Below are 26,645 nucleotides of genomic sequence, written 5' to 3' on the forward strand. Positions count from 1 at the left end.
GGATGAGTTTGCAACACTCCTGTAGCCCAAACCAAGGTTACTGCTTTCTTCCAAAAACTCGCTCTCCAATATCTGGCTGTTTTCCAGGGGGCTTGGCGTTTATTTTTATTTTTCTAACTTCAAAGTGAGATGATTTATGTGACAATCATCCTGGCTACTGGGGTCTGCTTTAAGAATGCTGCATGATGTTATTGTTTTTTTCTAGCACACAACAAAATGTAAATGTTTGTAAATGAACTGTGGTGACGGTTAATTCAATACATTGGGTGATGACATTTACACACATTCTCATTTGTGCTCTGTATACTTTTATCAGTAAAACGGTATATGAATGCAAATGTAATGGGCATTTCAATTGAAGATGTGTTGCTGTAATGGCAATACGCTACCAACCATGTATACTCCACGTTACCCCACTCCACTCTACTCTGAACTTCTCCATGCCACTGCACTCTACTCTGCAACACTCCACTTCACACTACGCCACTCCACTGTCCACCACTCCACTCCTATCTGCACCCCTCTACTCTACACTTTTATATTCTACACCACTCCCCTCTAATCTATGCCAGTGCACTTTACCCCACACTACTATACTATGCACTACTGCACCCTACACCATTCCACGCCACTCTACTCTATTCCATCCTACTCTGCAACACTGGACGGCTGACGAGAGACACAGAGACGCATACGGACGCTGCGCTAGGAGAAGGAACTAGAGCGACCAGCTGGGAGGTGGTGGGGTTTGCAACTTTGGTCTGCGGTCCGTGGCCTGATGCGGTGTTGTAGCTTGTCCCCGACTTCTGCCAGTGTTGCAGCTACGGTCGGCAGTTCTGCGGCCTGCGGGGTGTTTGCAGCTGCAGAGTGCTGGCCTGGATTTCAGCTCCTTGCTTGACTTGCCCTCGATTGCTGCCCTGCCATTTTTTGCTGGTGTTTTTATTGCTGCCCTGCCTTGCCTGTTCTCCAAAGCCGTCTATCGTGCTGGGAGAGCTGGAGCTTGGTGGGGGCAGAGAAGAGCAGGGACGTTGCAAGGGAGCTGCCTAGGTCACACCAGAGAAGAAACGGTGAAGCTAACAGGCTACCCACCCTCTTCGCTCTGCTCTCTGTTTTCTGTTCTCTGGCTGCCTCCTGCTCCTCACTTTGGTGACCTGACACAAGGATAAAACGAAGGATAAGCCAAGGAGTGGCTGAAGGGAAGCTGCTGTGAGTGCAAGCACCGGTGACCGGAGGCTAGTGAGGGAGGGCTGCCTTTAGTTGCGCAGCTAGTGGTCAGGGCTTTGCCTCGCAGACGTGGCCCGGCTAGGACTGGGTGAGGTTTGTGATCAGGCTAGCACTCCCCTTTAAGACCTGTGGGATTGGACTCTGAGACCTCGAGACATGGGAGTACCACGTAGGGTCGCCCTCCCACATTGCAGCACATGGCAGATTACCTGGCCAGAGTCATCCAGTTGTACATCAGCACAAGGAGTGGGGTCACCATCACAAACAAAGGGAGAGTCAATTGAAAAAGGGTGTAGGGAAGGGTGTGGCAGCACCACTGGCGTGCTTGTGCCCCCGATCCCAGTTGCCAGCTGTTTGCATACCCATATACCTGTACACCCCTATAACTGTTCTATTTGCTTTTATTTTGTTGTTCTACTGCCCCACTACCGACTACAGGGGAAAGGAAGGGGACCTACCCCAAAATGAGATCTGGCAGGGTACGAGGTAAAGCGCTGGCCGCGAACAAAAGAAAATGGAAGCTGACTGGAGAAGTGGCAGCAAAAAGGAAGCCTAAAAGCATAACACATAGGAGCTTCTCGCCAGATAGTAGTAACTTAGACCCAGAGAGCACTTCAAAGACAGCAGATAGTCCGCAGTGTAATGGTATATTGGGAGCGCAACAAATCATGTATGGGACCATGGATCCACCTGGACAGCCCAAAGTATCAATGATAACAGACTTTTCCCAGTCATTAAGCAATCAAGGTAGCAGGATCGCATCAAGTACATTAAGCGAAAATCAGCACATGAAGGTAGTTGGGAGTTAGGAAGCTAAAAGAGGGACACCCACCCAGGCCCCCTTGTCACCAATGATTCTGATCGCAAATGTTTTGAGACTATACAGCTGGTCTGCTAAGGATTATTCTAAAGAAATGGAACAAGTATATGTAGCACCGGCAGTACCGGAAGGACAGGTCTGCTTAGGCTTTCATCACACTCCCACGATAAATGGCTCTTGACATTATAGTTTTGACTCTGACACTTTGGACGTGTTGATAAGCCCTCAGTCTAGGCTCTACTCTTTTCCAAAATTTAAGGCTAGCAATGCCGAGGAACCTGAAGGCTCAGATTTGCAGGATGAGACTAAAGAGTGTCATTGGAAAATTATGACAGAGGGGGAATCAAACCAAACGGTGCAGATTGAAGGGCACAACAGGGATCTGCAACCCATGAGTAACTCCACCAACATGTGGGCTGCAATTTTGAATTTAATGCATGCTACAGTTATACAATTAAAATGGACATCCAGGTGCACTCACTTAATACCATGACAATTTCTGTCTCTGGAATTTATGAAAAACGTGAAAAATTTACCTCCCTGGTCACGAGGGTCCAGACGAACTACCTTAATAACTTTATTATATGATCCTGCAAGGAGGTGGTCGACAGATTAGCACAGTTACAGGTAATAATGCAAAGGGATATTGGAGCAGATTAAAAACAGCCACTTCGCTTGGGGGTGGGGGGGAGGGGGCGGTCAGCTAAAATACCAATAACCCCGTTATCAGTTGCACAGGGGGGCCAGGGAGAACAGCCCAAAAGAATTGTTCACCTAGAAGAAACAGGAGATCCAAATGCAGACAGAGACATGACACATATGCCATGTCCAAACCAGGATGAAGCCCATCCACCATCCTAAATGACAAAATGGGAGAGGAAGCGTGCAAGGAGGAGGAGAAATAAAATCTGCACCAGCCACACTGGATCCTTAAATACCTTTTAGCTCCAAAATATGAAAGCACTGAATGCACTAAACATGTGGTAGAGGCCATTCTGGAAGAAAATCCCCGGTTGCCTTAGTCAGTACGAGCAATAAATATTTCTAGAAATAAGTCTGCATTATTTGTGGGACTTAAACCAGTAGGTATGGAAGATACATTTTCTGCCATTAATACAACTCTTGTAAAACCCTCTGTATCGGAAGGTGGATCAGCATGGGCAACAAGGGGATCCCGGCAAGACACCAATATGCAAACGGAGGACCATCAAGTTAGAAACCTCAAGGAAGAAGCAACTTAAACCCCAGGTTCAATAGACCAAAATATCGAGGAGACATGGTTACAGCCATTCGAGAGTGCCACCTATGAGGAGGAGGACACTGTGGTGGGCAAACAAGAATCATGACTCGAAATCCAACGAAGGGAAAGGAAACCTCTGGAACTGGCAACGACCACAAAGAGCCAAACAATACACCCACTGGTCATCCAAGTGACATGGGACATCGGCTATTATGGATTCCAGAATTCAAATCTAGGGGCCCACAGGATGTACTAAATCACTTGAGCATTTTAAAACTAATAAATGCGTTGACAGGCCTAGATCCTGTTGTATCAGATGACATCCATGCCATTAAGTTTTTGCCAGCAAGTGGGCGACATTACCGGGATCCCACCCTTATCACCCTCGCTGCTTCGGATCTTCCTGCCCTCGTCCTGGGAAGGAAAAAGCTGCTGAAGGCGTGGAGCATTGAAGTATTAGCACATCAGGCTGACAGATATCCTCACCCACTAGCATCCGAGTAGCACCCAGATGAGAAGCAGTTGCCACTGTGGGACTAAGTAGGGGTAGGCGGAGTTCATGGAGTTCAACTACGCAGAATTTAGCAGAGTTGCATAAAAACTCCATGGAATTCCGCAGAGTTCCTCTCCACCCTAATGATGACCACTGGAATGGGATTAATTGGATACAAAGGCTGGGCCGCTGCTTTCTACAGATTATACTGCTTCTGCTAATTAGGATAATATAGCAAACACTAGAGGCAAATGACTCAGTGGAGTTTTAAAACAGGAAAGAGAGACTTGAGTGGAGATTTATAATTATGAAAACACCACAAAGGTAATATGCCCAAAGGATGTATTCCACCTAAGAGCAATTAGTATTTGTGAAATGAAACAGCAGTTCTCCAAAGCTGAAAGGCTTGCCGCGTGAGACGTGCTGAGCCCTACCTTGATACTTAGCAATGGACCTGCCTTTCTTAATCTGAAGGGCCTCTGCGACCCTCCCACTCCTTTGGAATTTTGGCAGCTTTGCATGACAATGAAGAAAGAAGTAACCCAACCTATCAAGTGTGTCCTGGCTGCATCCCGTCCTCGCAGTCCCAACGCTCTGAAGAAGGGCCCAAGTGGTACTATGTGACGTCGGCAGAACTTATCAGGAGGGCCTAATGCGAGTACCTGCAGCGTTCACCTCCACCTCACCGCCACCATTAGCTGTCGCACCAGCAGCAGCATCCACTGCATGCGCCACTATCGCCATATTGCTAGGTTATTATGATGCAAAAGTGAGTGGCGGAAGATGAACTGTGGCAAAGGAGCTTCATAATGTTGCTACTTGGTACCATTTCCTCATGACAGACAGGCCAGGCATTCCTACTGTGCATTGACAATAGGCGGCATCAGTGTTGATACATACACCACCCCAGGGCAAGGGCTTTTCTTTATTTCAGTAAAGTACATGATGGATTATATATGTGGGGTGGGCCGGCGCTGGTAAACTGTGCTACACTACCCGAGAGGCGGAGTTTTTATCGAACTCTGCGCTTTAAGTAGAGTGCGGAGTGGAAAAAATGTCACTAGCTCCAACAGCAGAGCGGAGTTTACCACCCACCCTTAATATTCAGTGCGCACTGGGACAAACCAACGTCACCGTTGAAGTAAATAGAGAAGAAGACCTCTCAAAGCAGCAAAGATTTATAATGAAGCACGAACTTCAAAACAACTGGCGTTGGTTACCCACATTTTTATCGCAGGCAGCGAATCGCAAAGACTGAATAGTGGAGCTGGTGGGCTCCTCTGAACAGTATGGCTTAACCATTTGCTGCTGGAATATAGGTGGGCTGCAGGCAAATAATGCTCCAGGAGACCTGGGCCCATGGTAGTATTCCATTGATTGAATCTGAAGAATTTAGGACACCGGCTGGGAAAAGCAGCACATTTGGAAGGGAGAAAGGTAGTTTTGCAATTTACATAAATATTAATCTATCAGCGGAGGGGGTAGAATTTCACATGGACGATTCATGCCTCCGGGCCTTGCGAATGAATGGTTAAGCCATGCATCGATAAGATTCCATCGTTCTCATAAATGTGTATGTAAACCCTAAGAGGAAGGCAGTAACAACAGTAAAGCTTGCAGCACACAAACTTCACTTAAAAAATTTACACCATCCATTGTACTGGCTAATCTCAGGAGACATCAATCTTAATTTATTCTACCATCCAAGTGAGGAGCATGCGGAAATAGTTGTGCTCCTCCCAGTGCAAAATATGCCCCTTCAAATCCTCAAAATTACGATAGGAGAGGAACTAGTCAAGGCCTGCGGAGTACTTGGTCTGCTTGTCCTGAATAGCCAAAAGCCAGGTGATATTCCCCCAGCTTGGACAAGAACATCAGCCACCTCGGTCTTCTATCTAGATTACACGCTGGTGACCTTCCCGTTGTACAGGCAAGTGCAAGCACAGGGTCAAGACTGATTTGCATATGGCTGGGTTGAAACTGGAATGGCATGGTGAGCAAAAAAACGATGGATTGAGGCCCAGATCTCTGTACTGGGGTGAATGTATGACATTGTTCTGCATTCTGTCCATCAACTGTTGTTTTTGTTTCATAATATCCCACCATGAGGAGAGTGATTACCACCCACAGATAATCATGGGAAGTACATCCCCACATAAACATGAAGCGGCAACAGCCTTACAGGTAGAGACCAACACTGAAAATCTGAAAAGCCTAAGGTGGAGCTCAAGCTAAGTCAAGGTTTTGGCTGAAGAAGCAGTGGACAGCCTGGAGGACATAGCCACAAAGACCTCAAATCAGATATTAGTATGAGAAACATTTCCTAGAGAATTGATTGAAGCCCGTCAAATTGGAAGAGCCAGTCGAGGGAATAAGGGAGCCTACCTCGGGTACCCTAAAAATATAGTTATGCCACGATCCATCTGCTTGAAAATATCTATCGTTGGCAGGCTTTTTAGGACCTATGACGATCCCCCAAGAACAAGGATTTATTAAAAATTCTGTGCAATAAGAGAAGACAACTGAAAAGGGAGATTTGGACTTTTAAAATGTCCAAGCCAGAAACACTGAGGGCTAGCTGCTGCATGCTTCAAAATCAAATGATTCAAAAAATGTCTGGAAGCTCATAAGCAACATTGAAAAAGGTCCTAGAGGAGCTCATAATGCAAACATAAGCGAGTCTGACTGGGTCGAGTATCAGAAATGAATTTTTTTAGGAAGCATCCTTGATGCAACCAGATCAGACCGGTCCTGTAACGATCACGAGGCCACGGGGTCATTGGAACATCTAGCATATACCACAGTGGAGTTAATAAAGATTATTAACAAAAGCACAGGCTGACTGAGCCCACGGCTCTAATGGGTTATCACAGGTGCGCTTTAAACACTCAACAGCGAGATTGACAACCTTCCTGGCAGCAATGTGCAACTACACACTGGCAAAAGGAGTTATTCCTGAAAGCTGTAAAGGCTCAATAATCCACCCTATCATTAAAGTCGGATTGGCATCCTCACCGAGCAGTTATGATTTAATTGTGCTTCTGGATGTGGATCTTCAGTTTTTCTCCACACTGCTACTTCATGATCTGGAGATGTGGGCATGGGATACCTGTTGACTTCCATTCAACCAAACTGGATTTACAAGCAGTCAAGGCACTTTAACGAATCTTATGGCAGTGGGTCTAATACTCAGTAGATCAAAGGCTACATGTATTCAATACGTGCTTCATTGACTTCAAGGCAGCGTTTAACTATGTCCCGTGCAACAGGCTATGTGCCAAACTTCAACAATGAGTAATCCCACCTAATATCCTGTGAGTAATCAGGATACTGTACTCAGATATGTGGGTCAAAATAAAGATCGGAGATGGTACTCACCTGTCAAGGGAAGTGAAAACAGCAACCAACCTAAAACAAGACTGTGTTCTGTTACCTCTCCTTTTTAATTACTATATTGCAGACCTCTCTGTAGAGCTGGATGGGCAGATATCCCATGCTCCAAGCCTGTGTGACCAGCAACTATCAAATATCTTGAATGCTGATTTTTGTACTTCTTAGTAATACCAGAATAGGCCCACAGAGGCTATTAAACTGCCTCAGTTCATATGCAGGGGATAATAAGCTGGAAATAAACCGTAAAAAAACCAGAAGTTATCTCATTCAGTTCCCGTATTCTACATAAGCGCAAATGCCACTTTAGCGGGAACATAATGAAGCACCAGCCTACATTTACTTAGCAGTCAAAATAGATGCAAGAGCTATGTTAGCACCCTCAAAGAGAGGCAATTAAGGGAAAGGCAAGAGCACTCAATCATGCCTTCACAACACTGGCAAGATCCATTCCAGGTCATAGCTTGAAGCCTCTGGTAACAGAAATGAAAGCAACTTACTACCAACTCTTGCGTATGGATCAAAAATAATGATAGGTACTGCGGCCATTCCCCTTGATAAAACCATGATAAGAACTAAATAGCAAATTATCCGGCTCCCCAGATTAGTATTGTCCGCCCAAGTTAGGCTGGAGTTCTCATTGACAAAACAGTCACTCGCCAGATCCGGAGCCTACATTAAGTGCTGCTACAAACTGCGGTCAGCCACCAAGGGCACACTGGCCCATCTAGTCTGGTCTGCAATGGGGGAACGGCAAACACAAAAAATATCTCAAACAGCATTGAGATGCTCGAGCTTGGTGACCTATGGAATACCAGTATGACTGATCAGGCTTTTAAAAGGGCAGTAAATTAATCTATTAAACTGCAAAGCTGGATAAAAGACAAAGAAAAGATGTTGAACCGGTCACACGGGTGGCTGGTCTTGAAATCTTATGCTGCCCCAAGTAAGTCACCCCTCCTGGAATCCACTATCAACCATAAGATAAAGCAGAGTTTACTGGCACTAAGACTCGATGATATACTAACATTAGACTACCCCCCCCCCCTCTCCCCCCCCCAAAACAATGGGAAGGTGGCCAAAGAGAAGACAACAAATTCTGCCTATGTTATAAGGGCCGATGAAACTTTGCAGCACGTTATATGTATTAGCCCCGCCCTGGCCATACAGTGAAGAGCTTTGCTGAGAAAAGAATTGAGCAACCTAGAGATCAGGTCTTGTAGAGTCAGCACGGATGGGGTCACTAGATCCAATGAACACAATGTTGAACATTAGACTGGCACAGTTCCTGAATATTTTTCAGACCCTTGCCAAAGCAGATCCACAGATACAGGTGGAGTAAGAAAAATTTACTTGGGGACGTGGTTTAGAGCGTCAAAATGGCGGTCGCACTCTAAGAGTGCTCCAGACTCCTCCACAAGGCCCTCCACAACACTGGACCTGCCAACCTAAACCACCACCTCACGTTCCACGCTCTCCAACAGTCTTTTCGCTCAGCCCAGCTCTCCCTCGTGACAGTACCTCAGATCAAGAAAACCAGAGCAGTAGGACGCTCCTTCTCCATTCTCGCGGCCAAGGCTTGGAACTCCATTCCTCTTCACCTCCGACAGTCCACATTACTCCCTAAGTTCCTAAAGGAACTCAAGACCTGAGTTTTCGATGGAACTCAGAGACCCTCTAGATTGCTGTGGACCCCCCCCCTTCCCCCCTATCCCCCAGTGCTTTGAGACCCGTTCCAGGTGAGTAGTATTTGCTTCACAAGCCCTTGAGTGAAGGCTGCGGTAGAAACTGACTCAGAGAGGATCCCGCCCTCTGAAGCAGTGCCAGCTTACAAGACAGGGAATCTGAATGCTCAGGTGGCTTGCTGCGTGAAAGAACACCCCGCAACCTTACCCTCTCACCAAGACAAGATGGCGTCTGCCAGGTGAAAGACTGGGGAGCTGGTGCCTTGGGTGCAGCGAGATCGCTGAGGTGCAGGTGGAGAATTATCAACCGGTCACGCCTCCTGGCGTTGCGCCGACATCCCGTCTGAGCCCTGGTCTATATCGCCCTTCTCGGCAGCATTGGCAGTGAGTGAAGACGCTGTAGCGGGTGAAAAATCTGATTGTGGGTGGCCCCTCGGACAGTGGTGCGGACCCCGGGGACAAGAGGAGGGGCCATTGTGCACAAGGAGGACAGGCTCTGGCACACGGGCTGAAAGACCGACTGTGTTGGTGCCCGAGACCCGGGGCGGTTGTTTCAGCGATACAGGCCCAGAGGAGAACTATCACCTGACTGCCTTCCCTGCGTGGCGGTACCCGGGGCCGCTGCGACTGGCAGAGGAGGTAGCTCACTGGCAGCTTCCTCAACCAGAGATACACCCCAGGGACTGATGAGACGGCTGCCCAACAAACAAGAGTGGGTCTGATTCACGGACCGGGGACCCGACTGCGGTGAGGCTCGAAATCCGGTGAGCGACGGGCCGATGCCCATGGAAGCCCCAGAGTTAGACTGACCTCCGCCAGACCCACAGGCTGTGGAAGTCCCAAGACACTGGGAAAATTCCACACCGTAAACGTTCAAAAGCCAAGTGGGAGAGCCCTTCCTCCCCTCCCCAAAACTTAATCCAGCCTGGGGGACTGGACGCACAACTTATAACACTCACCTGGCGCCCCGTGACTGGGATACCCCCCCCCCCCACCCTCCTGAAGGCTCTCCTCCATCCCTCGCCCTAAGAAATAGCGCATACGATCCTGGGGGTTCTGTAGGGTTCCATAGCGATAAGCAGAACTTCCAGTGTATTGTCGGCCTGAAGAGATGGGTGGGAGTGGGGGAAAAGCACAGTGGGGCACCACTGGGCATGTATGGAAAAGAGACTCCAGACAATAGGATTCCATGACCAGCGAACACAGCATTGGCTCTCCCAGACCCGCGCCCGGAAATTGAGTCCCTGAAGTACCAGTCAACACAGGCACAGTACACCACGAGCGGGACTGGTGCCGGCGAGGCTGTCCATGGTAAGGCCGCCCTCCCCAAAGAAGATCTCACCGCTATCCTGAAAGCCATACGGCCTTCACAAGATTCAGTGGAGAAAAAAATAGGTGAGGTGCGAGTCGTCATGGCCCTCATTAGACAAAACCTTCCTAAAGCCACAGCCTGCATAATGGAAGCAGAATCCCCCTTGTCCACAGTGGAGGATGATATACACAGTTTAAAAGAACAGGTCACGCAACTCCAATTCCACACAAGAGAGCTACACAGGCGTGCCGAGGATGCAGAAAACCCCTCACGGCGCAACAATCTCTGCCTAGTAGGCATTCCCGAAGGAGCAGCACCTGGTCAAGTGGCCACCTTTGTGAGACCTGGATCAAGTTGGATGCCAACAGACGGGCTATCAGCATGGTTCGCTACAGAGCACACCCACGGAGCTCTGGCGCCCAGGCCGCCACCGGGTGCCACACACCGACCGATAATAGCAAGAATCCTCAACTTCAAAGACAGGGACGCTATCCTACAGGCTGCCCGCTCCCAGACAACCCTGTCCTATCAAGGCCACAAAGTCATGATCTTCCCGGACTATACTAAGGAAGTTCAGACACAGAGCCGACCCTGTGTGGAGGTAAAACAGATATTGCAAGCACTGAACCTCCACTACATACTGCTGTTTCCGGCTCATCTCAGAGTGGTCTTTTAAAATAAAACCCTCTTCTTTGACATTCCGGAGGAGGCATGGAGTTGGGCAACTGAGGGGTGTCTCCTCCCCATGAGACCACCTCTCCCCTGCACTACGCTCTGGAACCATGGCACCCAGAGGCCCCAGGCCTCAAAGACAATGCACCCGCTTTCGAGAGGATGAGGCAATTGCTGAGACACATCCGCCTCCCCTACGGCTACTGCCCGAGGCTCCAATGAACTGATCAAACTTCAAAAACACACAGACCTGCCGCACCAAGAATCGGAAGAGAGAAGATCATAAGGGAGACCACACTCACTGTTGATTATTTGATCAGAAGACACCAATAAATTCAGTTCTGGGGGGAAGAACTTCAAGCCCCAGCACAGCTTGCAGCAGCAGCCGCCGTTACCAGTTCTCCCATGACTGGAGGTGTGTTTTTAGACTGTTGTGGGATCCGGCAGCACGGGACTCCCGTGAATTCAGGACAGGAGGGCAGGACTTTAAACCCCAGCACAGCTTGCGGCAGCAGCTGCCGTCGCCAGTTCTCCCGCACCAGGAGGCATGTATTTAGGCTGTTGTGGGCTCCCGCAAAACAGGACGCACACAGAACGTGCCTGGGCCAAGACCAGGCCCGTCTTAGCCCGTCAGAGACCGGAGGAGGCTGAGATGGGCCCCCATCTTGGCTTCTTGTTTTTTGACTTCCCAGAGACCTTGCGATTTTGGACACTTCCTCCCAGTAGAGCTACAAAAACCGCACCTACGCCAATTGGTCCACCGCGTGATTGCCAAGCTGTCCCAGCAGGGCGACCGGGCATTGTAAGTTCTCCAAAACTGGTCTATTGGCTGTCCTCCCAACCCCTGGTGAACTGAATAGTCCCAGAGATTCTCGACCAAAAAGGTCAAACCCACTGCAAGCCTACCTCCATCGTCCAAGCCTTCGCCAATTACTACTCCAGGCTCTATGCGGCTGACTGGCCCCATGGCCCCGATCCCAGGACATTAGACCTCACTCTCTTTCCCCGTCTAACAAAGCCAGAAAAGACCCTGTTGGACCAACCTATCATAAAGGAAGAAATAGGAGAGGCTATCTCCTTGACCGCTGCTGTAAAGCTGTCTGGGCCCAACGGGTTACCAGAATGTGCTTTATTGGGAAGTGGTGAAGACGGGAGACTTCCACTTCCCGCCGGAGACGGATATGGCGACAATTGTGCTCATACCCAAAACGCAGCCCCCATCGGCCTCCTGCTCAGAGTACCGCCCATTCTCGGTATTCAACACTGAAGTCAAAATCTACACAACGGTCCTGGCCACTCCCCTTAAATCGGTCCTCACCCGTCTCATTCATCCAGACCAATGCGGATTCATGCCACGCAGAAGCACGAGCCACTGCATACTGCGTCTTCACTTGGCATTGGCCCACCGCCAACTCCTCACCCCTAACCTCGCCCTTTTATTGCTCGACTTCAAAAAAACCTTCGATACCATCAACTGGCAATATTTGGAGGAGGTGCTGGAGGCAGTGGGCCCGAGACACCACTTCTGCAGTCCAGTGCGAGTATTATACTCTAATCCCTCGGCACAGGGCTCATAAATGGAGCCCTCTCAGACACCTTCCCAATTCAGTGAGGGACGAGGCAGGGGTGCCCTCTGTCGCCCCTCCTTTTCGGCCTTGCTTTTCACCACTAGCCTGCCATGTCAGTGCAGACACACAGATCCAGGGTTTTCGCTGGCGGGGAGCACATGAAGACTGCATTGCTCTCAATGCGGATGACATTCTGCTTTTCCTTGTGGACCCAGCCCGCTCGGGCCCCAGATTCCTTCAGCGTCTCCGTTTCTTGAGGCGGCTTCAGGCTTGCGCCTAAACCCAGCCAAATCAACTCTGATCCCCTTACATGTGTCCAGGGAATGCATAGACTGGCAGGCGAATATACCCATAAAGCGACTCTCCTTTAAATATCTAGACATTTGGGTGGCACTGCTCCCAGAACTCACCTGGTCACTCAATGTTATTCCCTTACTACGGAGAACAGAAACTGACCACAAGTGGCAATCCCTTCCTCTCAACCCAATTGGTAGAGTCGCTTTATTTAGAATCAAATGTCTTTTTTATTAGCAGTTAAGGCAGAGAAACAGTTACACAGCATGCCGCCTTCAACCCAAGCTGGGACAGCCGCGAAGTCTATATCGGTGTGTCATGTACAAGTAATACTACAGCAAACTTTCTAGACACCTTTACACAGTGAATAATGTGTGAAACGTTCTCGTAAAGGAATGGCTACCATAAAGAGGCAATCATTGACAGTACCTTCGTAGTGGTGGCACACTTGAGGATGGTGGTTACACAGCATGCCTCCTACAACCCGCAATGGGCCGGCTGCGTCTCAGGGTAGGGTGCGTAAAACTGACATATACCGCATACATGCTTCTTAATGTCCAGAGCCAGGGAACAGCTCTGACTTTCTTCCGAGCAGTGCTACTATTCACCAGAAACTGCAGGTACAGCCGAGTTAATGTGTGTAAGCCAAAGGAACCCTAGAACACTACTAAACCCCAAAGGCCAAACCGCCTCCACCACCAACCCTACTCCAAGAAGGGGACAAACACATTCCTGCAAAGGTCGAAAAGCAAGCAGAACCAGATCGGGCTCTGTTAGAACTGGGGGTCTCTAGTTGGCCATGGCTTGCACCTTGGTCCAAATAGGAACCCTTGCTTATAGTTAGAGTAAGGGGATTACACTCCTGGATAACCCCTGCCTACCCCCTTGGTAGCTTAGCACGAGCAGACAGGCTTATCTCCGAGGCAGTGTGTAAAGCATTTGTGAACACATACAGTAATACAGTGAAAATACTACAGATGGACACAACACAGGTTTTTATATAGGCTTAACACAAGACCAAAACGAAAAAAAAACACAATACTGTAATAAAAAATAATACTTCAAGGTGTTAGAAGTAGCTTAAAAATAGGTTATTCATTTAAAAGCAGTCTGTAGCAACAGAAAACCCCAACTGGAGTTATCACGACATGGAGGTCAAAGAAATCCCAAAGAGGTGCGTGGCGTTAAGCCCGCAGTCAAAAGAGATCCACAAAGAACAGTACCTTGGAAAAGTGAAAACAAAGACAGCTCACGGCGGGGGGGATGAGGCGTCATTGGCGCTGCGCGGCGTCGGTTCCTTGCTTCGAGGGGCGATGCGTCGGGTCCTCGATGCTTGCGCAAAGCAGGGGAGATCGTCGATTCCTTACCGGAGAGGACGTGATGTCACGATAGCGCTGAAACCACGGTTCCGTGCGATGTCACAATGTTTATGGATTCTTGACCACCCACGTCGAAGATCGGTGCCGCGATGATGTCGGCTTCGGAGACGATGCGGCACAGCAGCAGCGTCGGGCCGGTGTTGTAAGTCGGAGCAGCGCTCACGGCTTCGATGCAGAGTACGGCGTCGCTCGCCGGCGTCGGTGTTGCATTGTCCTTCTGTAGCAACTAGAACAGCAAGTTCCAGATGCAGGCAAGCAGAAAGGGTGAGGTATTGTATCCCTGAGACTTCAGGCAGGAGGCAAGCTTAAATTCAAGAAATATTCTGCAAGATGATGGAAGTTCCTTAAAAGGTCCTTCTCCTTTCCTTGGCAATAAAGAAACCACTGCAGGCCAACCCAGCAAAACAGCAGAGGGGCAGTCCAAACTCCTGCAGCTTCCTTGGTTCTTCTCCTTGGCAAAGATTCTTCATGTTTTCCCAGAAGTGATCTAAAGTCCTGGGGTCTGGGCTCCAGTATTTATACCCGTAAATCCTTTGTACTCTGAAGGCAGAGGGTCCTGTGCCTAGTCCAAACCAGTTCTGGGTGCATTCTGCCAGTGCACAACTTCTTCCTTTGTCAGTGTGGGCCAGGGTCATCAGACGCACCACAGGAGGTGGAGCCAGCATTGTGGAAGGCAGGCACAGCCCTATTCAGGCCCAGGTGCTACTCCTCCCACCACTTCCAATGCAGATAGGTTTATTCAGCCTTGTGCTGACTCACCCTGTCTCCTGGAGCCTCCCCAGTCCCTGTCACTCACAAACCAGACACGCAATAAACAACCTGGGGAGAGGAGTTGGCTTAATGGCTAGGGCGCTCGACCTCGGACCTGGGGAACTGGGTTCGAGTCTCGGTAATGACGCTGAACTTCCTGTGATTCTTGGCAAATCACTTAATCTCCCCGTGCCTAACAAAAAATGAATGTGTGTCCTCATGTAACGTAACTGGTGCTATGTAAAGCGCTCTGATACCTGATTGGATTCGGGTCAAGTTTGCACTATATAAAACTCTGCAAAAAAATAAAATAAACCTAGCAGAGGCAGGCCGGATGGTTAGGTAAGAAAATATCTACTTTCTAAAAGTGGTATTTTCAAACACAGAATGTTAAAACCAACTTCACTAAAATATGTATTTTATCATTCTGAGTTCAGGCATACTAAACTCGAATTTCTACCATGTTCCCTGGGTCAGTTAGGATTATAAGGTGTTATAATCAAACTGCCCATTCTGGCGTATGGGCACAGGTAGCCTTGCAATAGTGAAAAGCGAAATTGGCTGTAATTCACTATCAGGACATGCTACACCCATCAGGGCATGTCCTACCTTTCACATACAATGCACCCTGCCCTAGGGCCTACCTTAGGGGTGGCTAACATGTAGAAAAGGGAATCTTTAGGGACTGGTGAGTGGGGGCACTTACCAAGTCGACATGGCAGTACTAGGCTGCACACAGGCTCTGCAATGGCAGGCCGGAGACATACTTTGCAAGCTGCTTCTGTGGGTGGCACAATCAGATTTGGAAATCAAACAAGCCACTTGGGACTCAATGATTGTTTAACGAGCGTACTTCATCTCTACACAGATGTATAGATTAATAATACCGCCTATTTTCTCCTCCTTAGAAATGGACTAAACAAATTCAAAACGTGAGCACGATTGTTCTGCAGCAATCAAAGACACGCAGTCCCAAAAGAGACAGATCAAGGGCGATAACAAACATTCATCAAGTAAGCACAATGTGGTGTTCGTCATCATTTTTTATGTACAGTAAAGCCAGAAACTATTTTCCAAAATGTACTTGCTCTTTCAGAGTTTATGACATTTTCTCACGACGCTGCTGCACTAAATTAAATAAAGAACCGGCAATTGCACTGCCACCTGACAGGACCTCATGACCTGGAAAACTACTCTGTTTCAAGTAAGCTGTCCTAGTGATTACAATATTTGAATATGTTTGAAAGTGAAACACCAATAATCATTTAGTGCTGACCAATAATTGTTATTATTCAGGTCACAAAGCCCGAGACACGAAGGTTTCGCTGAAGAAACGCGCATACTTACGGATATTTTGCACTCATCTGTAAGAAAAGGTAGTTATTAACCCCCTCATGAAGCCTAAAGTATTTAGAAGAGAATTTCTAAATTAGTGCTAAAGACACTGCTTTTGTTTTTTAACTATCACAGATTACACCGTGGTTCAAGCCCTGTGGTTCAAGCCCTGACGAAAATCCCTAAATTACATGGGGATTGGAAACGCGTCGGCAACTTCTTTTCTTTTCCTATGAGGGAGAGTTATTTAAAAACACTCTGGAGAGGGTTGTCACCATAAATATACCCCCACAGAGCCACTAAGTTCCTTGCATTCCCATAGGTAGCTTGTCTCTCAATAGAAGCCAAGTACACAGCCCTTTGAGATAGCTCGTGTTTAACCAATTTAGACTGGTGTAATTTCTCACAAGGTTTTGAATGTATTTTTCACAATTTTGTTTACTTTTTGCATCATTGTTCGCTTGTATGTGTTATATTTTGTCTGAAAATGAAGATTGTATTTTCTGAATGCCAAGATGAATAATGAAATGATTGCATTAGATGTTCTGAATAACACAAAGTAATGTAGTAGGATGCAGTGACTGTATGCACTGCTCCTCAGTTTGCTGAAATAAATAGCTGCCTCTGAAATTGGTGGCCAGGTTTTTTCTTTTTTATAAGGAAGCCCACTAGCAGCATGTGATCTACAGGCCCTGGGCACACATGGTGCACTGAACTAGGGTCTGCAAGTAAATCAAATAAGCCAATCATGGAGTCACTAATCCATTACAACAATTTACAATAGAGAGCATATGCACTTTAGCACTGATCAGCAGTGGCAAAGTGCCCAGAGTCATAAAACCAACAAAAACAGGTCAGAGAAAATACAGGAGGAAGGAAAAAATTTCAAGGATGACCCTGCAAAAAGGGCCAAGTCCAACAGGCTCACTGGCGGCTGGGGCCCCAGCCCCCCAACGCCGAGAACTGTCTACTGGCTCCTATCCTCCCCAGCAGTCTGGCTACCGGGACCACTCACCCGCATGAAGCAACTCTCCCAAGACTCTGACATCTCCCGCAGCCCGGCATTCTTCGACTGATAAAGGGGTTTCATAGATGGCACCCTGTTGGCCGGGGCGATCTCTTTGTGTACAGACACAATACACCTCACCAATCAGATTCTTCTGCCGATGTATGATCTTAACCCCTTCGCTGCCAGGCCTTTTCCCCCTCCTGTGCCAAGCCTTTTTTTGGCTATTTGGGGTAGTGCGCGCTTAGGCCCCTGTAACTTTTTGACCACATTAGGTATCCACACCAAATTTGCGTCCTTTTCTTCCAACATCATGGGGATTCTAAAGGTACTCCGGGTTTGTGGATTCCCCTGGAGGGGTCACAGAAATGAGCCAAAAACAGCAAAATGTTGGTTTTTTTCGGAAAAATTTGAAAAACGGGCTGCAAATGAAAGCATCTGGGTTTTTCCCTGCATAGGTTATCAAAAAAGGGTTTGTGGGGTTGAAATCACCATTTTACCAGCTTTTCGGGGATACCAGACTTTTGTCAGAAACCCAACATTTTTTACACAGTTTTGGCATTTTTCTGGGACATAGTCTATTTTTGCTATTTTTGTGCTTTTTACCTCCTTCCAGTTAATGGCAGAAATGGGTACAAAAGCAATAATGGATCCTGGAAAGCTATACATTTTCGAGAAGAAGACAAAATTCTGAATTCAGCAAGGGGTCATTTGTGTAGATCCATCAAGGTTTTTTTATAGAAACAAACAGTTCAGTTCAGTTCAAAATGCTTTATTCGGTTTGTTTACACAACCATATAGCAGACATAAGATACAAAACTGTTACAATTATATCCCTTTTTCCTACACTGTCCTTTCCTCTTTTACCTCTCTCCTCCTTTGGAATCTTTCTCCTTCCTTCCCCCCCTGCTCTCTGTCCTCCGTTGGTACTTCCCTTCTGTTGGCCGAGAGGCTGCTTTAGAATGTTGGGAACGTTCCTAGTGTAGCTCACTTGAGACGAACTGTGGAACGCTGTGGAGGTGGAATAAAGAAGATCTTACTTACACCATTGTGCTGTCATCTTTTCAACACTGGCGACAAGAAGACTGCGTGAGGGAGCAGTTTCCACCTCCATCCCTTTGATATTCATACACCTTGTGGCCCACGAGGTCAGGTACTTTTAACATAGTCTAAGGAAATGTTAAACCATTCCTGGTAGTTAACCAGCGTAGCGGTGTGTGGTGGAGCTTAACCACTGGGAGGTGACTTTACGGCACTTCGAGTATTTTGCTGGTTTTGGACGTTTAGTACATTGGGAGGTACGTCAAACTCTCACCTCAAAATCTTTGGGTGTTCCGTTTCCTTCTGGTTCCTGATGTGCTTTCAGGGACGATCGGATTTCAACGCTGAGTATCTTCGTTGAGGGAGCCTTTCCTTTGATGTTTCCCTGCTCCTTCGTGCGTCTGGTGTGCGTGGGGGCCCAGTGCCGAGCTTGGGAGCAGAAGACAGCTGTTGTTTGGGGGCACGAAGCGGACGGCCTTTCTCTTCTTCCTCGGAGTGATCGTGTCAGCGTCCTTGTTCCGTGTTCGTCTTTGCCGGCGCAGCCGTCCTTAGTTCAGCCACGCCTGCAGTGTCATCAGAGGCGGGGCTGGTTCCTCACGAACTGTTAACCCCTGATAACCCATATTCTACAGTTTACACTATAAAAGGAGCTTTGTGTGAAGTTTCAACTTCATTTCTTCATCACGTTTTTTTTTTGGATCTTTACCTCGTTTGCGGTGACAGGCACACCACTCCAATCCGTAGCAGCCTGTCATCTCTATTGTACTGCGGATGCCATCCATTATTAAGCATTCTGAGGAAATCGATGTTGATTAGAAATTAACGGTGACAGGCACACCTCAAACCTTTAGTAGCCTGTCATCTATATCTTTACCTCGTTTGTGGTGACAGGCACACCACTCCTATTTGCAGCAGCCTGTCATCTCCATTTTACAGCGGATGCCATCCATTATTAAGCATTCTGAGGAAATCGATGTTGATTAGAAATTAACGGTGACAGGCACACCTCAAACCTTTAGTAGCCTGTCATCTCTAATTCAGCGGAGGACAACCATTAAGAAGCGTTCTGTGGTGGATTTGACACTGTTTAAGACATACTATCAACTGAAATCTTCGTAGCATTTCCTCACTCAAGCCAGTTGCTAGTGACAGACTCTGTTCAGACTGTAGAATTGTTGTTGATTATTCCTGTGTAGATTACCAGTGCATATATATTTTGTTAAAATGGCGGCTAATATGTCTCAACCTCCTCCATACTTAAATGAGTTTTCAGAACCAAATTGTCCTTGGAATGAATGGGAAAAAGTGTTTGAGTCATATTTAATAGCCATTGGGGGGGAAAGATTTGGTCCGATAAGAAAACAGCACATTTTGTTGCATAATCTTGGGTCCCATGGCAGAAAAGTTTTTGATACGCTTCCTGACATTCCGCAAGATTCCAACTTAGCAGATGATCAGTTGGATCTTTACCACTTGGCATTGTTAAAATTGAGGTTACATTTTGGTGATAAAGTGAATATTGTTCTTGAACGACACCAATTTTTTAGCAGGGTTCAGGGAAAGCAGGAAAGTGTCTCAAGTTATGTGGCTGTACTTAGGGGTCTGAGTGAGTTATGTGAGTTCGAGAATCTTAGAGATTCACTTATAAGGGATCAGGTGGTTAGATGTACTAACAATCCTAGGATTCAAGAAAAACTATTACAGAAGCAGCCTGATCTTAAAAATACTATAGAAATAGCGAAGTCCATAGAACACACAGCGCTATGCATCAAAGAGATGAAAACACCTACCAATAGTGAACCGGTGTCAGAGGTAGCCAAGTTAAACCTTGAGGATACGGTATGCAAGGTAAAAGAGAAAAGTAATGAAAACTCACGTAATGATGATAATACTAAACTAAAATGTTATCGCTGTGGCAGCAGCAATCACTTAGCTAATAGTCCGAATTGCCAAGCAAGATCGTATATTTGTAGGAAGTGTAATAAAAAAGGTCACCTGGCTAGGTTGTGCCACAGCAATCAAAAGAAACCGTATGTTGCAAGTGATGCTAATGATAGTAAACAAGAGAGTGTAAAGAAAATTGTATTTCAGATTCATGATGGCGGTGAGATCAATCAGATAAAATATCCCCAATGTGATGTCAGATTGAATGGTAAAGTGATTAAGATGTACGCAGATTCGTGTTCACCATTTACTCTACTTAATGTGTCTGATTTCAAGGAAATGAACATTGGGAAAGAGAAAGAATTACAGGTTGCTGATATTTCACCAAGCAGTTACACGAAAGACTCGATTCCTATAAAAGGGATGATGCAAACCCTAATTTCTTTTAAGGACCGTTCCACTTCAGGGAAAATTTATGTTGTGGAGGAAGGGTCCAATCTGCTGGGTTGGCAGCATCAAAAGGAATTAGGGATAAGATTAGACCCCAACAACCCAGAGCAAGTGCTGGTTGTTGACCAGGAGGTGTCAGGTAGAGAAATGTGTAAGGAATTCCCTGAGGTATTTACTGAAGAGTTAGGACTTCTCAAACATTATCAGCATCGCATAAAACTCAAACTTAATGCTAGGCCTAGGGTACATAAAACCAGACCTATACCACACCTCATGTGGGAACCATTAAAGAAGGAGTTAACTAAGTTACAGAACTTAGGGATAATATGTCCCATAGATTGCTCTGAATGGGTTGCCCCCATTGTAATTGCCCGTAAGGCCCATGGAGAGGACATCAGATTATGTATTGATCTTAGAGACCTAAATGACAGCATAATAGTTGAGAGGCACCCATTGCCCCGCATACACGAAATACTCAGTACGATGGGCAAAGCTACTTGCTTTAGTGTGCTAGATCTATCAATGGCATACCACCAGGTAGAGTTACACCCGGATTCGAGAGAACTTACGGCTTTCACCACCCCTTTGGGCACATTCATGTTCTGCAGAATGCCATTTGGATTAGCGTCTGCGGCTGCAGTATTTCAGAAAATCATGCAGCACGCACTGGAAGGCATACCCAATACTTTATGCTTCCAGGACGATGTCCTAATTTATGGTGCTACCACAGTAGAGCATGATAAGAACTTATTTCAAGTGCTTAACAAGTTTAAGGAGGCTGGTCTTACACTCAAGGAAGAAAAGTGTAAGATAGGGGTGAGCACAGTTGACTACCTGGGACATACTATCAGCAAAGAGGGCTTTAAACCTAAAATGTGCTTAGTGGAAGCAGTGAAGGATGCCCCTGCCCCTACTAACAAACAAGAACTCCTGTCTTTCTTAGGGTTAGCAGAGTATATGGCAAAATATGTGAAAAATTTTGCAGATCTCACCAGCAATATTAGAGATCTAACTAAGAGTAACTCACAGTTTAAGTGGCAGGAAGAACACCAGAATGCTTTTGAGAAATTAAAGGCAGCCATTCTCTCCACTCCATACCTGTGCAACTTTGACCCCAATAGGAGGACTATAATCACTACAGATGCTAGTAACAAAGGCCTTGGTGCTACACTATCACAAGTAATTGATGGTAAGGAGCGCATAGTTGCGTTTGCTTCACGGGTGCTTACCAAGCCTGAAAAGAACTACTCCGTAATAGAAAAAGAGGCCCTATCATGCTTCTGGGCCATTAAACACTTTAAATTCTACTTATGGGGTATAAAATTTACTGTGCGCACTGACCACAAACCTCTTATTTTTATGTTCAACCCGAAAGGGACTCACAACAGCACCCCAAGAGTAGCAAGGTGGGTGTTAGGGTTAGAAGGCTTCTGTTTCAAGGTAGAATATGTTGCAGGAGAACACAATTTGGCTGCTGACTTCCTTTCAAGAGCACCTTTAAATGTGGAAGAACAATTTGGGATCACGGAATACCCCATCCTGGAAATACACTCATCCACTATTAACTCTGATGAATGGTGCACCTTGCAAGAACAAGACATGACCCTTACACAATTGAAGAATTACGCATTACAGGGGTGGCCAGACACGTGTGATCAACTCAACCAAGAAATTAAGAAATATTGGGAGGTGAGGTATGAAATTAATTTACAGCAAGATCGAGTTTGGAGAAATGACAAAATTATACCACCATCAGGGATGAGAGAGAAAATCATTGATCTCGTCCATGAAGGACATCTAGGACGTAACTTGACTAAGTCTAGACTTAGGGAACGTTATTGGTTCCCAGGAATGGATTCATTGGTCGAGAACAAAGTTAAGAATTGCAGTGTGTGCGCGAACAGCGACAAGTCAAAGGCTACTTCCAAAGCGCCGTTATCCCCAGTATCCATACCTTGCAAACCATGGGACAAGCTAGCCTTGGATATGATAGGTCCTATCAACAGGAAAGGTGTGAGCAAAAGATTTGCATTTGTGTTAACTGATTATCACTCCCATTGGGTGGTTATTAAGATGGTTACTCAAACTAATACTGAATCACTCATAAATTTCTTGAGGGACACTTTTGCATCTGAAGGAATCCCCTCAACCATTGTAACTGACAATGGAGTGCAATTCACTTCTTTAGCTATGTCGTCCTTTCTGTCTAAGTTAGGGATCACACAGCATAAGACAGCTCTTTATTGTCCCAGGGCTAACGGCATGGTTGAAAGAGTCAACAGAATGATCAAGGAGCATATTCAACTTGCTTGTCATAATCAATTGTCAGTGGAATTGGTGCTGCAAGAAATGTTATGGGCATACCATACCACTCCCAATCAAGTTACGGGCATATCCCCATTTTCTTCTCTTAGAGGGAGGAAACCTGGAACCAAGTTCTTTCCTAATTGGATTGGTGGGGGAGAATCTGTTGAATATGACGAGGAAGAGAGGTGTAGGAAGGTTGTTTCCAACCAGACCAAATACAAACAGTACTATGATACCAAGAAGGGTACTAAGGAACAGAAGTGGGATGTTGGTGACTGGGTGGTTGTTAAAAGGCCCACTCGCAGTGGGGAGAGTGAATCGAAATTTTCTGAACCTATGAAGATTGCAGAAGTTAGGCAAAATACTGTCATTCTTGAAAATGGCCAATGCTGGAGTATGGACAGACTATCCCGCTCTACTGTTCCTAGCTCATAACATCGCAAAGGTTTCTTTACCTTTCTTTAGCCTATGTTGTATACATATTAATGATGTTGTTTTAACTGCCTTTACCTTGCTTACGTTTCAAGCCTAAGGTGTTATTCCCGTTCCTCTTCTTTAAGGGGAAAGATGTGTTACAATTATATCCCTTTTTCCTACACTGTCCTTTCCTCTTTTACCTCTCTCCTCCTTTGGAATCTTCCTCCTTCCTTCCCCCCCTGCTCTCTGTCTTCCCTTCTGTTGGCCGAGAGGCTGCTTTAGAATGTTGGGAACGTTCCTAGTGTAGCTCACTTGAGACGAACTGTGGAACGCTGTGGAGGTGGAATAAAGAAGATCTTACTTACACCATTGTGCTGTCATCTTTTCAACAAAAACATACAACAATCATACAATAAAACAATAAAAAGAACAAAATACATAGACCAAATACATTAAATATGTGCAAGACATGCTAACTAGGGTACAATCTCCTCTAACAATACCAGTACATATTAGAATTGTCGGTGTAGATACAAGAGGAGAAGTCTCTGGTGAACTCAATAAATTGACATGTGCTAGTTGCTAAGGTGCTGAGTAGTGAGCAAAATACGCTATATAAGGTGCAGTTCCCGTATCGGAACATGTACAAATATCACAAAGAAAAGGCTCTGCTGTACAAATGCAAATTGCTAAAATTCTGAGTGATTAAATAACAATAGATTTTCTGGCGGCCATACATTTTAAAATATAAGTGGCTACATAAAAACATATATCTGCACTTTCCAGAGTAAACATTAACTGCATCGCGTTCCTGGTAGACCGAACATTATATTTTAAAAAGATAGGTTTTAAAAAATATCTTCCTAAAGAAGTATAAAATTTACAAAACAGCATAAAATGACAGCAGCTCTGTTTGGATATATCGTCACAGGGGCATAGAGTGTTACTGTGCTGCCTAATAATGGGGAAAGACACAAGGTGGTGTACTATACCAAACCTTAAACGAGTAAGAACAAAACGTGGAGAATTTCTTGAGACTTCCGTTAAGTATAGCTGGAAACCTTCACTCACATTGTTTTCACAGTAAAAGACGGAGGTACATTGTTTTGCACAAACAGGTTCTCTTGATTTTCTTGAGTTGCATAGAAAGGTCACCTTAAGCTCTGATTTAGATATACTGGCAGCTTCATCCGGCACAAAAAAAGGATCCAAGTTAAAAAGAAGCTTATACCAGTAGTGGATGTGTCTGAGCCAGGGAATATGCAAACGGTGGTCCAACCTTAGGCAGTCTCTGATTACTTTTTGGGTAAATATGGTTTCAGTTTTAGACCAAATAGATCGCCATAAGACCAGCGGCCGTAAAGCTACAAGATCTTTAATGTAATCTAAACCCACTTCTCTGTGGATTAGCTTTGTAGAGGCTGATGCGGGGCACACAATAGTCGTCTCATAAATGAGTTTTCCTCAAGTTGGATACGGTTACCACAATGGGTATGGTGGCCCCACACGCCAGCCCCATACAAAGCGGATGACAGACATCTGGCTTTATAAATCGAGATCATTTCCTTAATTCTACGGTTCCCAAGCTTGGAGGCAAATCGAAATACGCCGTTATTATTCTTTACCATTTTACGGCGCACATTCTCGCATTCGTTGTCTCATCTCCCATCATCAGAGAATGTAACACCAAGATAACAAAAATTATTAACGGTTTGGATTTTTGCCTCGTACAGGTAGAAAGTCCTTTTAACCCCAATCTTCCTCCCGCAAGACATTACAAATGTTTTTTCTTTATTAATTAGCAGCTTCCTGCTGTCGATAAACCGCAGGAAGCTGTCAATTAAGCGTTGGAGGCCGATTTGGGTACGTGACAAGAGGACGGCATCATCCGCATACAACAGTATTGGGATTGGATCGCCATCTACTCGAGGGGCATCGGCTGGGACCTGTCTTAGGATTGTATCAATTTGATTAATAAATAAGGAGAATAACAGGGGGGCTAAAACACAACCTTGTCTGATGCCTCTGGTCACTCTAAAAAAAGGTGTAGATTCCCCATTAGACCCAAAACGCACTTTACTGGATAGCCTTTCGTATAATCTAGCCAGGAAGTGAACGATATCTTTTGGTGCACCCATCTCCAACAGTATAGGCCATAAAATTGAATGTTCGACCAAATCAAAAGCGCTGCTAAGGTCAGCAAAACATAAAAATAGGTTCCCTTTTTTGACCGTAGTGTATTTGTTTATAATGAGGTCGAGGTTCAGGCACTGCTCCATTGTACCTAATCCCCTCCTGAACCCATACTGAACTGGCGATAAAATGGTGTTATCCTCTGCCCATATTTCTAATCTGTTTAGGAGGATTCTGCTCAGAATTTTGATTGATGAGTCCAGGAGGGAGATCGGTCGGTAGTTACGTGCCTCGGACCTAGACCCTTTTTTGAATAAGGGGACAATTATAGATTGTCCCCAGGTCAAAGGAAGGTTGCCTTCTATAGCAGCGTTAAAGAAGCGGGTTAAAATTGGTGCCCATAAGTTCATCTCCTGTTTATACAAGTCCACGGGAACACCATCAGGGCCCGGAGCTTTACCCCCGCTACTCTTTGACAGCCCCAAATAAACCTCATCCAAACTGATAGATAAAGGTGACGATAGCCATACAGAATTGTTGTTCGTTACAAAATCTAAAACCAGCCTATCTGGGTTAAATATATTAGTAAAATGGTCTATCCAGGCGTTGCAGTTTACATGTGATGTTAGTTCAGGAATGTTGTCATTCTTTAAAAAAGGACAATTAATGGTCTCCCAAAATAATCTATTGTTATTTGTATCTGCCGCTAAATTGAGTTTGTGCCATAACTCCTCTTGTATTTCTTTTTTCCGAACTACCAAGGAGATCTTGTAGTTATGGCGTTCGGCCTTAATATGAGTGGTGTCCCTGGGTTTAGCGGCCAGAGCGGCCTTTAATTTCGACAAGGCCTGTGTACAGTTATTGTCGAACCAGCCAACTAACCTAGTTTTCGTTGGCCTACTCCTACCTGTCAGTAAGCCCTCAATGACAGTGTTAATTTTATACAATTTAGAGAGCAATATGGCGGGTACTATCTCATTACTTAGACAGTAGTCAATTTCTGTTATACATTTGGTTTTAATCTCGTCCAAAAGTATAACAGGGTTAACATTGGCCCACTTAATTCTTGCCCCATTGGGTCTCTCTGCAACTATGTCTCTGACAAAACAGCTGGGGTCTAGGTGTATGTGCCCCCAGGTCAGTAATGTTACAGAGATACTATTATGGTCACTTACTGTTTGCTCTGTTATCCATAAATCGGTATACGCAGTGTTGCAGGAGACGAGGATATGATCAATGTTAGAG

General features: G+C 45.9%; 2 protein-coding genes across 7 annotated transcripts in view; one reads left to right on the forward strand and one right to left on the reverse strand.

Moving 5' to 3' along the window:
* LOC146861755 (metalloprotease TIKI1-like) overlaps positions 1-26,645 on the forward strand; it is a 1,236,995-nt gene that overhangs the window by 583,939 nt on the left and 626,411 nt on the right. The window lies entirely within an intron of this gene.
* The window catches only part of LOC146861757 (uncharacterized), a 111,266-nt gene that overhangs the window by 50,876 nt on the left and 33,745 nt on the right, over positions 1-26,645 (reverse strand). Inside the window, exon 2 of one of the 6 annotated variants that reach the window (XM_085640936.1) lies at positions 23,468-23,599. The exons of the other annotated variants lie outside the window; for them this stretch is intronic. The gene's annotated coding sequence lies outside the window, so the exon portion shown is untranslated. The remainder of the gene's footprint in view (positions 1-23,467; positions 23,600-26,645) is intronic. 6 annotated transcript variants of the gene reach the window in all.

This window comes from Triturus cristatus, chromosome 2_2, assembly GCF_964204655.1.
Source record: "Triturus cristatus chromosome 2_2, aTriCri1.1, whole genome shotgun sequence".
Lineage (NCBI taxonomy): Eukaryota > Metazoa > Chordata > Amphibia > Caudata > Salamandridae > Triturus > Triturus cristatus.